At 39.7% G+C, this 14,599-nt stretch overlaps 1 protein-coding gene across 6 annotated transcripts in view; it reads left to right on the forward strand.

The window, feature by feature from the left end:
• The window catches only part of MEF2A (myocyte enhancer factor 2A), a 161,423-nt gene that overhangs the window by 94,285 nt on the left and 52,539 nt on the right, over nt 1–14,599 (forward strand). The gene's annotated exons all lie outside the window — the stretch shown is intronic.

Raw genomic sequence — 14,599 nt, forward strand, 5'->3', positions numbered from 1 at the left:
CAAGATGTGCTGTTAACTCAACTCTCTCAGGGCCCAGTCTCAATATTCACACCCAGTTTATCTTAGATTTTCACCACAGTTGAGGCCCCCAAAGTTTTCACATCTGTGGCTGCAATATTTTCAGATAATGTATTAGTTATTTTTAATAAAAGCGAAAAATCTAATTGTATACAAAAAAACTGAATGGCTCTAGAGCAGTGCAAGTTGCCATATTGACAGATTGTGGAATGTGATATAGCTGCAAAAGAAATCAGTGCAGTTTTTGACCTCCTACTCAGAAATTTACCGTCCTATAACAGGGAGTTAATAGTCCCCCTCTATTAGGGCTTTGGTGCAACCACACTTGGAGCATTTCTGTCAGTTGCAGGCATGTTATTGTCAGAGACTAGAAAACTGGTGAATGTCCAGAAAAGAGTTACTAAAATACTTAAAGGGTTGCATAGGTTAACTTATGAGGGGAGGAAAAAAGAACCCTATTACTAATTGAATGGCAAATCGGGGTTGTAAATCTGCAAATATATGCTGCATGTAAACATCAGTGACTTCAAGGAATTACTTGGGATAGCAAAAGAGTATGAAACTAGGAATAATGGACTGAAATGAAGAAATAATATTTAGGCTAAACATTAAATTTAAAAAAAAAACCAACCTTTTGACAGTGATATGAAAGTCTTCCAAGAGAAGTGAAGAAAGTCACATTGTTTGGGATGCTTAAAACTAGGCCTGATGAAACACTAATATATTTACAATTAGAAAACAGTCCTGAGTTATCTTCATGTCTTAGTATGTCTTTTTTCCATCGCTAGTTTCTATGAGTCAGTAATTCTTCTACCTGGTGTGTGGTTACAGACCCAGCAATAGAATCATAGAATATCAGGGTTGGAAGGGATCCCAGAAGGTCATCTAGTCCAACCCCCTGCTCGAAGTAGGACCAATTCCCAGTTAAATCATCCCAGCCAGGGCTTTGTCAAGCCTGACCTTAAAAACCTCTAAGGAAGGAGATTCTACCAGCTCCCTAGGTAACGCATTCCAGTGTTTCACCACCCTCTTAGTGAAAAAGTTTTTCCTAATATCCAATCTAAACCTCCCCCACTGCAACTTGAGACCATTACTCCTCGTTCTGTCATCTGCTACCATTGAGAACAGTCTAGAGCCATCCTCTTTGGAACCCCTTTTCAGGTAGTTGAAAGCAGCTATCAAATCCCCCCTCATTCTTCTCTTCTGCAGACTAAACAATCCCAGTTCCCTCAGCCTCTCCTCATAAGTCATGTGTTCCAGACCCCTAATCATTTTTGTTGCCCTTCGCTGGACTCTCTCCAATTTATCCACATCCTTCTTGAAGTGTGGGGCCCAAAACTGGACACAGTACTCCAGATGAGGCCTCACCAATGTCGAATAGAGGGGAACGATCACGTCCCTCCATCTGCTCGCTATGCCCCTACTTATACATCCCAAAATGCCATTGGCCTTCTTGGCAACAAGGGCACACTGCTGACTCATATCCAGCTTCTCGTCCACTGTCACCCCTAGGTCCTTTTCCGCAGAACTGCTGCCTAGCCATTCGGTCCCTAGTCTGTAGCTGTGCATTGGGTTCTTCCGTCCTAAGTGCAGGACCCTGCACTTATCCTTATTGAACCTCATCAGATTTCTTTTGGCCCAATCCTCCAATTTGTCTAGGTCCTTCTGTATCCTATCCCTCCCCTCCAGCGTATCTACCACTCCTCCCAGTTTAGTATCATCCGCAAATTTGCTGAGAGTGCAATCCACACCATCCTCCAGATCATTTATGAAGATATTGAACAAAACCGGCCCCAGGACCGACCCCTGGGGCACTCCACTTGACACCGGCTGCCAACTAGACATGGAGCCATTGATCACTACCCGTTGAGCCCGACAATCTAGCCAACTTTCTACCCACCTTATAGTGCATTCATCTAGCCCATACTTCCTTAACTTGCTGACAAGAATACTGTGGGAGACCGTGTCAAAAGCTTTGCTAAAGTCTAGAAACAATACATCCACTGCTTTCCCTTCATCCACAGAACCAGTAATCTCATCATAAAAGGCGATTAGATTAGTCAGGCATGACCTTCCCTTGGTGAATCCATGCTGGCTGTTCCTGATCACTTTCCTCTCATGCAAGTGCTTCAGGATTGATTCTTTGAGGACCTGCTCCATGATTTTTCCAGGGACTGAGGTGAGGCTGACTGGCCTGTAGTTCCCAGGATCCTCCTTCTTCCCTTTTTTAAAGATTGGCACTACATTAGCCTTTTTCCAGTCATCCGGGACTTCCCCGATCGCCATGAGTTTTCAAAGATAATGGCTAATGGCTCTGCAATCACAGCCGCCAATTCCTTCAGCACTCTCGGATGCAACTCGTCCGGCCCCATGGACTTGTGCACGTCCAGCTTTTCTAAATAGTCCCTAACCACCTCTATCTCCACAGAGGGCTGGCCGTCTCTTCCCCATTTTGTGATGCCCAGCGCAGCAGTCTGGGAGCTGACCTTGTTAGTGAAAACAGAGGCAAAAAAAGCATTGAGTACATTAGCTTTTTCCACATCCTCTGTCACTAGGTTGCCTCCCTCATTCAGTAAGGGGCCCACACATTCCTTGGCTTTCTTCTTGTTGCCAACATACCTAAAGAAACCCTTCTTGTTATTCTTGACATCTCTGGCTAGCTGCAGCTCCAGGTGCGATTTGGCCCTCCTGATATCATTCCTACATGCCCGAGCAATATTTTTATACTCTTCCCTGGTCATAAGTCCAACCTTCCACTTCTTGTAAGCTTCTTTTTTATGTTTAAGATCCGCTAGGATTTCACCATTAAGCCAAGCTGGTCGCCTGCCATATTTACTATTCTTTCGACTCATTGGGATGGTTTGTCCCTGTAACCTCAACAGGGATTCCTTGAAATACAGCCAGCTCTCGTGGACTCCTTTCCCCTTCAAGTTAGTCCCCTAGGGGATCCTGGCCATCCGTTCCCTGAGGGAGTCGAAGTCTGCTTTCCTGAAGTCCAGGGCCCGTATCCTGCTGCTTACCTTTCTTCCCTGCGTCAGGATCCTGAACTCAACCAACTCATGGTCACTGCCTCCCAGATTCCCATCCACTTTTGCTTCCCCCACTAATTCTACCCGGTTTGTGAGCAGCAGGTCAAGAAAAGCGCCCCCCCCCCCCTAGTTGGCTCCTCTAGTACTTGCGCCAGGAAATTGTCCCCTACGCTTTCCAAAAACTTCCTGGATTGTCTATGCACCGCTGTATTGCTCTCCCAGCAGATATCAGGAAAATTAAAGTCACCCATGAGAATCAGGGCATGCGATCTAGTAGCTTCCGTGAGCTGCCGGAAGAAAGCCTCATCTACCTCATCCCCCTGGTCCAGTGGTCTATAGCAGACTCCTACCACTACATCACTCTTGTTGCACACACTTCTAAACTTAATCCAGAGACACTCAGGTTTTTCTGCAGTTTCATACCGGAGCTCTGAGCAGTCATACTGCTCCCTTACATACAGTGCTACTCCCCCACCTTTTCTGCCCTGCCTGTCCTTCCTGAACAATTTATAACCATCCATGACAGTACTCCAGTCATGTGAGTTATCCCACCAAGTCTCTGTTATTCCGATCACATCATAGTTCCTTGACATCACCAGGACCTCCAGTTCTCCCTGCTTGTTTCCAAGGCTTTGTGCATTTGTATATAAGCACTTGAGATAACCTGTTGATCGCCCCTCATTCCCAGTATGAGGCAGGAGCCCTCCCCTCACAGACATTCCTGCCTGTGCTTCCTCCCGGTATCCCGCTTTCCCACTTACCTCAGGGCTTTGGTCTCCTTCCCCCGGTGAACCTAGTTTAAAGCCCTCCTCACTAGGTTAGCCAGCCTGCTGGCAAAGATGCTCTTCCCTCTCTTCGTAAGATGGAGCCCATCTCTGCCCTGCACTCCTCCTTCATGGAACACCATCCCATGGTCAAAGAAACCAAAGCCTTCTCTCCGACACCACCTGCATAGCCATTCGTTGACTTCCATGATTCGACGGTCCCTACCTAGGCCTTTTCCTTCCACGGGGAGGAATGGTGGTACAATCTTCTACGCACATCCTGAAACGTGCCTCAACTCTTTTTTTTTTTTTTTGGAGGGTCCATTTCCAGAGGTGGTAGTGTAGTTCAGTTTCTGTGCATAGACTTGCACAAAAGAGGCAATTGTGGTGGTAATTCTTGTGATCTGGACACTTGTTTCTATCCACCAACAGTCTGCTTACCAGCAGTCCTCTTTGAATTGTGATCTGAGCCTAGTTCATAATACTGACCTTTGTAAAGGACTTTTCAGCGTGCATGAAGTGTGCATTGGCATCCCTATTTTTATGCACACTTTGAGATAAGGTGAAAGCTTCCACTTAATCATCAAAAAGCCGTGTACAGATGCACTGTTAATCCTATTGTTTACTTAAAGGAAGAAAAGGATCATCTTTAAATATTCCTTGTTTAGCATTAAGCTGTCATTTGGTTTTAATATAGGCAATGCTATTGAATTTCCGAATGCAATTTGAAACATTGTCAGTTTAATATGCAACCCTTTATACGTTTTTGGCAGGTGGAGATTGTGCCATTAACCTCCAGAATAACTGGTTGTAGTATACTCTTGGGATGTCATCTTTAAATCGTTGCAAATGTCTAAGAAGTAGAATAGGCACATACTAGTGGTCGAAAGTACCATGTATGTGTCGTTTTTCTTTTAGCTATATTAAATCAGATCTTTTTTCCTGACCTGCCATTCTTGCAGAATCCAATAACGTAATTACTGTATATGGGAGTTTGAATTGATTCATAATGACAGGTTGTTAATACATGAATTATCAGTTACATTTATCATCCAATCCTATTGATAAATTTCAATTTAAGAATTAACATTTAACCAACATTGTCATATTTACCAATTTATCTCTAATAGGAAGTAAGAAATTTTAGTTTAGGAGGAAAAATTCCCATTTTTCGTTTGTTTTATTTTCTCTGCCCCACTAAAGTTCATGATATTTTGATGGAGTTTAAAAGGTTCTGCTCTTGTTGTCTTGATTATTTACAGTTCAAATCTTGGTAAGTATGACCTTGTAGCTAAGTTTATATCCAGTAGTTCATCACTGAAAAACTTATTATTCAAAGTGTTAATTGCAGAAGATCTATTTCAGGCATTGAAATAGTGCAGTTGCCAGATATTAGAACGTACAGCACCTTGTTTAATGAATTTCAATGAGAGTTGAGCCAGACCTGTCTGTTACTTGGTTACTGCTAAAAGAAGCTTGTTTGAATTGTGGCTCTGTTTCATTGATAGACACTGATTCAGCCTTATTAGAAGAATAGCAAGATAAATAAACTAACTTGTTCAGCATTAGCTTAACATGGTATTGTGAAACCTAATGGAAAAGCCAAAGTGTCTTCATTATAGATTGAATTTTATTTAAAATCTATGCACAAGGGGGCTTTACTTAGAAAAGACTCAGATTGTTTAGACAACTCGTGTTTCCCAAACCAGTTTCTGAAAGGTTTGTGCTAGTGCTTGACATATTTCAACAATATGTTGCCCCTTTGTAATAGGCTTCATCTGGGGAGGCTCAGTATTATCTCAATTTTATTGACAGGGAAGTTGAACCAGAGAGGTTGTTAACTTGCCCCTATGGCTAATGAGTCAGTGGCCAAATTGGGAATAGGATTTAACTATGAAAGGAATCTTTGTATTGAGATTTTTTTCTGGTAGTCTGAGACTTGTGTGTATCTTTAAAAACAAACAAAAAATAAACTCCACAACCCTGAGTTTTAATGAGACTCTCTTCTTTCAGATCTTTTTAGTGAATTGCACTTCTTTATTAGTATCAATTGGTTAGTAGCTATTGGACATCTAACATAGTGAATGCCAGTGAAAATGAGGTAGGATTAGAGGCTAAAATATAGGGAAAGAACAAGATAAAAATTACTTTGACAAGTTAGATGTCGTCAAGTCACCTGGGCCTGATGAAATACATCGTAGAGTACTCAAAGAGCTGACTGAGGAGGTATCTGAGCCATTAGCGATTATCTTCAAAAAGTCCATGGAAAGCAGGAGAGATTCCAGAGGACTGGAAAAGGGTAAATATAGTACCAATCTATAAAAAGGGAAATAAGGACAACCTGGGAAATTACAGATCAGTCAGCTTAACCCAGAAAGATAATGGAGCAAATAATTAAGCAATCCATTTGCAAACACTTAGAAGATAATAAGGTGATAAGTAACAGTCAGCATGGATTTGTCAAGAACAAATCCTGTCAGACCAACCTAATAGCTTTCTTTGACAGGGTAGTAAGCCTTCGGGAAGTGGTAGATGTGGTATATCTTGACTTTAATTGGACAAATTGGAGAAAGTCCAGAGAAGAGCAACAAAAAGGATTAAAGGTCTAGAAAACATGACCTTTGAGGGAAGATTGAAAAAGTTGGGTTTGTTCAGTCTGGAGAAGAGAAGTCTGAGATGGGACATAAGTTTTCAAGAACATAAAAGGTTGTAACAAAGAGGAGAATAGCACAAGAAGCAACCTCTGAGGACAAGACGAGAAGCAAAGGGCTTAAATTGCAGCAAGGACGGTTTAAGTTGGACATTAGGAAAAACTTCCTAACTGTCAAGGTGGTTAAGCACTCCAGTAAATTGCCCAGGAAGGTATTGGAATCTCCATCATTGGAGATTTTTAAGAGCAGGTTAGACAAACACCTGTCAGGGATGATTTAGATAATACTTCCCCTGCTGTGAGTACAGGGGACTAGACTAGCTGACCTCTCGAGGTCCATTCCAGTACATCTATTCTAAGATTTGATGCAGAATGGTTTAGGTGTAAGGCTGTCCTGGAGATGAAAAAGCATGTGGGTGGAGTTGATGTCATGGAGTGCTAATGAGATCCACTGATGCTCAAGAAATGCCCTATACTGAATTAACTGCTGTCATAAATTGAATTTAAACTTTGTGAAAACTGGTTTTTTTACTTGTTAACTTGGAATCTCCATTTTTGTGGCTGTTACATTGAGTCCCTGTGAATTTGTGTGTTACATATTTTGTTGCATGATATGATATGTGTACTCCTAGGGTATGTCTACACAACAACTAGACACCCATAGCTGGCTCGTGCCAGTCAATGTGGGCTCATGGGGTTAGGGCTGCGGGGTGGTTTCATTGCTGAATGGACTTCAGGCTCGGGCTGGAGTCCAGGCTCTGGGATCCTGCAAGGTGGTAGGGTCCCAGAGCTTGGGCTCCAACTTGAACCCAGAAGTCAACACGGCAGTGAAATAGCCCCACAGCCTGAACCCTGCAAACCCAAGTCAGCTAGCACAGGCCAGCAGCAGGTTGTCTTTGCTGTACAGACATGCTTACATTCACAATAAGGTATGTAAAAGGGCTGTTACTTGGAGCTTCATACAGAATTCATTTGAGGATGCAAAATATGCCTGCAGATTTTGCAGAAAGAAATTGTGCCTGCTGTGGGGAAAAATGGAGACCAGGCCTTCAGCCTGGCTGAAAAGTTATCCTATATTATTGTTTTAGAATGGTCACTGAGCAAAGAATCAGAAGTTTATGCCAGGAGCAGATTTTCACAGCTATCTAGAAATTAGAAGATAGGCACTTAGTACTGAAATGTCTGTAATGAGCTCTCTGGGTGTCTAATTCATGGCAACCTGGATAAGTCATGTTTGATATGATAAACTTCTTTTTCTGATTAATTCACTTACAGAAAACTGTAGACCTCTTAAAAGACTAAACTGCTTTTTTGTGAACAAAATTTACTTTAATCAATGAAGGGTAAATGAGAGAAAACTAGACAGTTGAGTGGCAGGTATTTCTCTCTGCAAGTATGGCCCCTTTTACTTTAGCATCTGAGTGCTGCACAATCTTTAATGTATTTATCCACGTAATGCCCTTGTGAGGTAAGGAAGTATTGGGATCAAATTAAATGTATATCCCAAATTAAAAAAACAATAAGAGGACCAAAAAAGTGCCACCGGGGATAAACCGCTAAGTAAAAGAAGCAGTTAGAGGCAAAAAGGCACCCTTTAAATATTGGAAGGTAAATCCTAGTGAGGAAAATAGAAAGGAACATAAACGTTGACAAGTGAAGTATAAAGTAGGCCAAAAAAAAATTGTAAAGAACAACTAGCCAAAGACTTAAAAACTAACAGCAAAATAAATAAATAAATAAATAAATCAGAAGCAGGAAGCCTGCCAAACAATAAGTGGGGCCACTGGACGATGAAGGTGCTAAAGGAACATTCAAGAAAGTTAAGGCTCTTGCGGAGAAGCTAAATGAATTCTTTGTATCTGTCTTTGCTGCAGAGGATAGGAGGGACATTCTTAAACCTGAGCCATTCTTTTTAGGTGACAAATCTGAGGAACAGTACCAGATTGAGGTGACAGTTTTGGAACAAATTGATAAACAGTAATAATTCACCAGGACCAGATGGTATTCACTTAAGAGTTCTGAAGTAACTCAGATGTGAAATTGCAGAACTACTAACTGTGGTATGTAACCTGTCATTTAAATCAGCTTCTGTACCAGATGACGGGAGGATAGCTAATGTGACACCAATTTTGAAAAACGGCTCCAGAGGCGATCTTGGCAATTATAGGCTGGGTAAGCCTAGCTTCAGTACCAGGCAAATTGGTTTAAATTATAGTAAAGCACAGAATTATCAGACATATAGAGGAACATGATTTACTGGAGAAGAGTCAATATGGCTTTTTAAAGGGAAGTCATGCCTCACCAATCTATTAGAGTTCTTTGAGGGGGTCAGCAAACATGTGAACACGGATGATCCAGTGGATTATAGCGTACTTGGACTTTCAGAAAGCCTTTGACAAGGTCCCTCTCTAAAGGCTCTTAAGCAAAGTAAGCAGTCATGGGGTAAGAGGGAAGGTCTTCTCAGGGATCAGTAGCTGGTTAAAAGAAAACAAAGAGTAGGAATAAATGGTCAGTTTTCAAAATGGGGAGAGGTAAATAGTGGTGTCCTCCAGGGATCTGTACTGGGACCAGTGCTGTTCAACATAGACGTGAATGATCTGGAAAAAGGGGTAAACAATGGGGTGGCAAAATGTGCAGATGATACAAAATTACTCAAGATAGTTAAGTCCAAAGCTGACTGCGAAGAGTTACAAAGGGATTTCACAAAACTGTGTGACTGTGCAACAAAATGACAGATAAAATTAAGTGTTGATAAATGCTAAGTAATGAATGTTGCAAAATGTAATCCCAGCTATGCATACAAAATGGTGGGTCTAAATTAGCTGTTAGCACTCAAGAAAGAGATCTTAGAGTCATGGATAGTTCTCTGAAAACATCTGCTCAATGTGCAGTGGCGGTCAAAAAAGCGAACAGTGTTAGGAATCATTAGGAAAAGGAATACATAATAAGACAGAAAATATTATAATGCCACTATATAAATCCATGATACACCCACAGCTTGAATACTGCATGCAGTTCTTGTCACCCCATCTCAAAAAAGTTATTTTAGAAATGGAAAAGTTACAGAAAAGGGTAACAAAATGATTTAAGGGTATGGAACAGCTTCCCTATGAAGAGAGAGAAAAACACTGGGACTTTTCAGCTTGGAAAAAGATGACTAAAAAGGGATATGATGGAGGTCTATAAAATCATGACCGGTGTGGAGAAAGTGAATAAGGATGTGTTATTTACTCGTTCACATAACACAAAAACCAGGGGTCACCCAATGAAATTAATGGGTAGCAGGTTTAAAACAAACAAAAGGAAGTACTTCTTCCCACAACGCACAGTCAACCTGTGACACTTGTTGTGGGGGTGTTCTAAAGGCCAAAATTATAACAGGGTTCAAAAAAAAATTAGATAAGTTCCTGGAGGATAGGTCCCTCAATGGCTATTAGCCAAGATAGTCAGGGATGCAACCCCATGCTGTGGGTGTCCATGGACTCTGATTGCCAGAAGCTGGAAGTGGACGATGGGCTGGATCACTTGATGATTGCCTGTTCTGTTTATTCCCTCTGAAGCACCTGGCAATGGCCACTGTCAGAAGACAGGATACTGGGCTAGATGGACCATTGGTTTGACCCAATATGATCATTCTTATGTTCCCCATGTCACATATAGGAAACTGAGCCACAGAGAGGCTAAGTGACTTTCCCGGCGTCACTCAGGAAATCTGTGGCAGAGTGGTTAATTAAATCTCGGTCTCCTGAGTGTAGGCCACAGCTCTACCCACTGGATCAGCTTTCCTCTCTACAATTTCAGTTTCACATTCAGTATGAGAGCATTTCTTAGTTTAACTCTGATCTCTTTACTCTTACTTCCTGATATATATAGGTTCTTATATAGCCCTCATTGTGTAACACCTTAGAATCTCACAAACATTAATGAATTTATCCTCACAGTACTCCTGTGAGGTCGGTCTGCGCTTGAGGAACTGGGGCACAAAATAGATGTAAGTGACTTACTTGAAGTCACACAGGAAGTCTGTGTCTGAGCTGGGAGTTGAACTTAGATTTCTATTGCCTTATGCATTTAAACCATCATTCAGTTTCTGATAAATGTCAGTTAAAATGAACCATTTCATAAGTAACCTCTCTCTAGCTGCTCCATCTTTGGTATTCCCATTAACTTTAATAACAATAATACCTGTGGAGCAGCTACTTAACAGGGATGTATTAGTGTCAATATTTATACATTTTCTTGTTGATAATAACTGTCTAGATCTCTGCTTCTAAAAAGAAAAAAGTGGTGCCCCTTTTTAATCTTCTGGGCATTGCTGCATTTAGTTAGTGTTAGAGTGGGTAACATCAAATTACAAGACCTAACAAATGATCTGTTGTACTCTTATCATTTAATGCATTTGCTATATTGGAGATGAAAAATGCCCTTTTCTCCTGTGTGAATGGAAGGAGGTCAGTTATCTGCAAGAAGCCGCTAATCTATAACAAGTATGTAAAAGCAGTACATCATATTGTAATACTACTGCATTACAACTGATTATAGTTTCATAGATTGTAAGACCAGAAGGGATCATTGTGATCATCTGGTCTGACTTCCCATATATCGTAGGCCATAGAACTTCCCCAAAATAAGTCTTAGAGCATATCGTTTAGAAAAATATCCAAACTTGATTTTAAAATTTTCAATGATAGAGAATCCCTTGGTAAATTGTTCCAGTGGTTAATTATTCTCACTGTTAAAAATGTATACCTTACTTCCAGTCTGAATTTGTCTAGCTTCAACTTCCAGCTGTTAGATCATGTTATACATTTCTCCGTTAGATTGTGAAGAGTCCATTATTATATTTGTTCCTTATATGGTACTTATAGACCATAACCAGGTCACCCCCTTACCATTCTCTTTGTTACACTAAATAGAATGAGCACTTTGAGTCTATCATTATAAGTCTGTCACTTCTAATCCTTTAATCATTCCCGTAGCCCTTCTCAAAACCACTTCAGATTTTTCAACATTCTTCTTGAATTGTGGACACCAAAACTGGGCACAATATTCCACTTGCACGTGTACCAAATAGAGAGGTAAAATAACCAGTCTACACTTACTCAAGATTGTTGTTTATGCATCCAAGGGTTACATTAGCTCTTTTGGCCACAGGATCACACTGGGAGCATATGTTCAGCTGATTATTCCCAAATCTTTTTCAGAGTCACTGCTTCCCAGGATGGAGTCCTGCATCCTGTAAAGGTGGTTTATATTCTTGTTCTTAGATGTATGTTTCTATATGGTGTTATTAACACACACATTGTTTGCTTGTGCCCAGTTTACCAAGGGATCCAGATAGTCCTCAATTAATTACCTGTTTTCTTCATTATTTTTTACTCCCCCCAGTTTTTCCGTGTCATCTACACACTTTATCAGTAATGATTTTATGTTTTCTGCCAGGTCACTGGTAAAAATGTTTCTTTTACTTTAATTAATAAAACAAAGAAAAAAAAACAAAAAAAACCCATGCAAACAAACACACCAACCCAAAACTGTGCACTGATGACTTGTAAACAGACAATTCCTTAGAGTCTTCTTTATGGGGGAAATCTACTCACTGCACTTTTAATAGAAGAAATAATATGAATTTTCACTCAACTCTAAATAGCTGTAGGATGGATAATTTAGTTAATCCAGCAAATTGTGTAGAAAGTGAAATGACAAACATGTAAAACCCCAGACTTTGAGAGTTTGAATTCATATTCACTGTGGAAACAATACATTCTCTCTACTGGCAGTTACTAGACATCTTAAACCTTGAGGTCCAGGAATCCATTTAGGAATGAATAATCCCGTTGTCCAGCATAGGTCAACAGCAGCATTTTTAATGTCAACAGGTTACTAGTAAATTTACTGCAAAAGTTGAAATAAAAGTATATCAGTAGGGAGCTGTCTCTCTGTTCTCACACACTCAAAAATATTTCTGTGCTGTGTGAGAGGTTCATATTTCATAAAATATACGTAGTCCTGTGCCAGTTGTTTGTAGTATCTCTTACATTAATGTATGTTTCATAACAAAAGTGCCTCAAGCTAATAGTTAAATTGCGTACAGTATCTACTATAAAACTGTCAGTATGCTTTACTTTTAGAAACAGAGGTTTGAATCCTGAGTGCAGTCTTTATTGTATCTCAGTGGAATTTGACAGCTAGCTTTAATCCTTGGAGAGCCAGAGATACAGGTTAAAATTTGCCAGATATTGGAAATGTTCCAGCTTTTAGAACAAGAAACTGTCTTTTGCTAGAGAGTGGCATACAGCAGGGACACTCATAAGCTTTCAAGCAATATGCCTTCCTGCATCTAAGATTGAAAAATAGCTCTATCTACCATGGAATATAGTGGATCATTGTACAAATGGCCAATCCCAGTATTTTATGATTTATTATTTCGGACCTGTTAATTTCTTTATAAAATGCGGATGTATCCGTTAATGAATTCTAAAGAGAACTTTTCTCCCACATACTGTAATATTGGATCAAAGAATGTAATCGTTACCAAACTTCTTTGTATTTCATCACTTTATCTAGAATTATTTGATACCTCGATATTCTGGACAATATATTGGTAAATAATTTACATACTAAAAACTTTTTTTTTTTTTTTTTTACTATTACAGTACTACTAGAAATTGAGGAAAAATTAAAATGAGGAAAATGCTCACATCTTTTATTTTAGACTACTGTGTTGAGTATTCAGGACTTATTTAGTATATGCTCTTGTCTGGCTGGTTGGGGGAAAGCATGTTTATTTTTAGCTGTTGATTGACTAATGGATAGCAGACTTCATCTTTTGAGAAGTCAAGGTCTTCAATTGCAAGGTTGGTACGTAACTGTTGTGAAAGCAGTACTTTGGTTACTTATCTAGTTTATTATATTGTGTTCTAATTTAATTTTTTGTATGAACACTTTTTATGTATTTCAGTGACGCTTTAGTCTTGGCAGTCATACAGAAGTTGCAAAATTAAATGCATCAATCATTGTCCTGTAGGTTTACAAGCATTTGTCGCCTGCTATTAGTTATATTTAAAATACACATTTTTTTGCTTAGGTCAGAATGTAAAATTTTAATTGCTAATGTAGAAAAAATATTTTCTTTCATTGAGTTATGGGGGAAATGTTGTCTGGTTAGTATACTAAAGGTATTGTTATTAGGGTTGGTCCTGATTAATGTCTTAATTATTTCAAAGGGGGCAATAAACAGTTTTTTTTTTTATGACCATAGCAGTTAATCCTGTAACTGGAAGAGTCATGAGCACCACTGTGACAGAGAAGAAATATTATCAGACATAGAGCTATTAAAAAGCACAAAATTGTGGAAAGTAACACAATGAGGTTAATCAGAAAAATGCAGCTAATACAATAAAATCAAAAATAATTTTGAAGTGCACTCATTCAATGAGAGAAATGTGGCATTGTAGTACAGAAAGAGTTAGTAGTGATAGTAGACAGTAAAATAGATATGCAATGCAATATGGTTGCAGGAATGCCAACGTAATTTTGAGCTGTGCAGACAGAAGCATCATGTTGCTGAGCAAGAGGAATTAATTTCCATCTCTCTGGTGTGACCATGCACTTGGAGCCTCAATCTTTTGGCTGGAAACCTAGAAGGAAAATGAAAATACTACAGATTTATTGTAAGGACTAGATATTCTCCTAAAGTAATCTAGAAAATAGGATGTGATGTTGGGCAAGGCAGTGATGATTTATGTGCAGACAATCCTGGAATTCTTAACTTCTGGATGATTGACTCTGCACCTTAACTTTCTTTTATCATAGCTGTCCATATGTTAAAAATAAATCTCACAAGGAAAGTAGTGAAAGTGTCATAAAAGAGAACGTTAAAAATGGACGGGAGAAAGCACTAAAAATGTGTGCCTCTGCGACTTGACAGGATCCCAGTGTTCCTCTCCTCACCACTCATTTGATTCATTATTGGCCTTGCATCCTCTAATTGTGGGGACTAGTTGCTGCTTTTCTCATTTTTGTGAACTTCAGAGATTTTTCTTTGGAAGCAGCACAAGTGAATTTTTGTGTATCTGGAAGAGTTTCAAAGAGTACAAGATTTAAAAGGAGGTTTTGGACACTGCGGATGTTATAAA

This window comes from Lepidochelys olivacea (genome assembly GCF_965140295.1).
Source record: "Lepidochelys olivacea isolate rLepOli2 genome assembly, chromosome: 10".
Classification (NCBI taxonomy): Eukaryota; Metazoa; Chordata; order Testudines; family Cheloniidae; genus Lepidochelys; species Lepidochelys olivacea.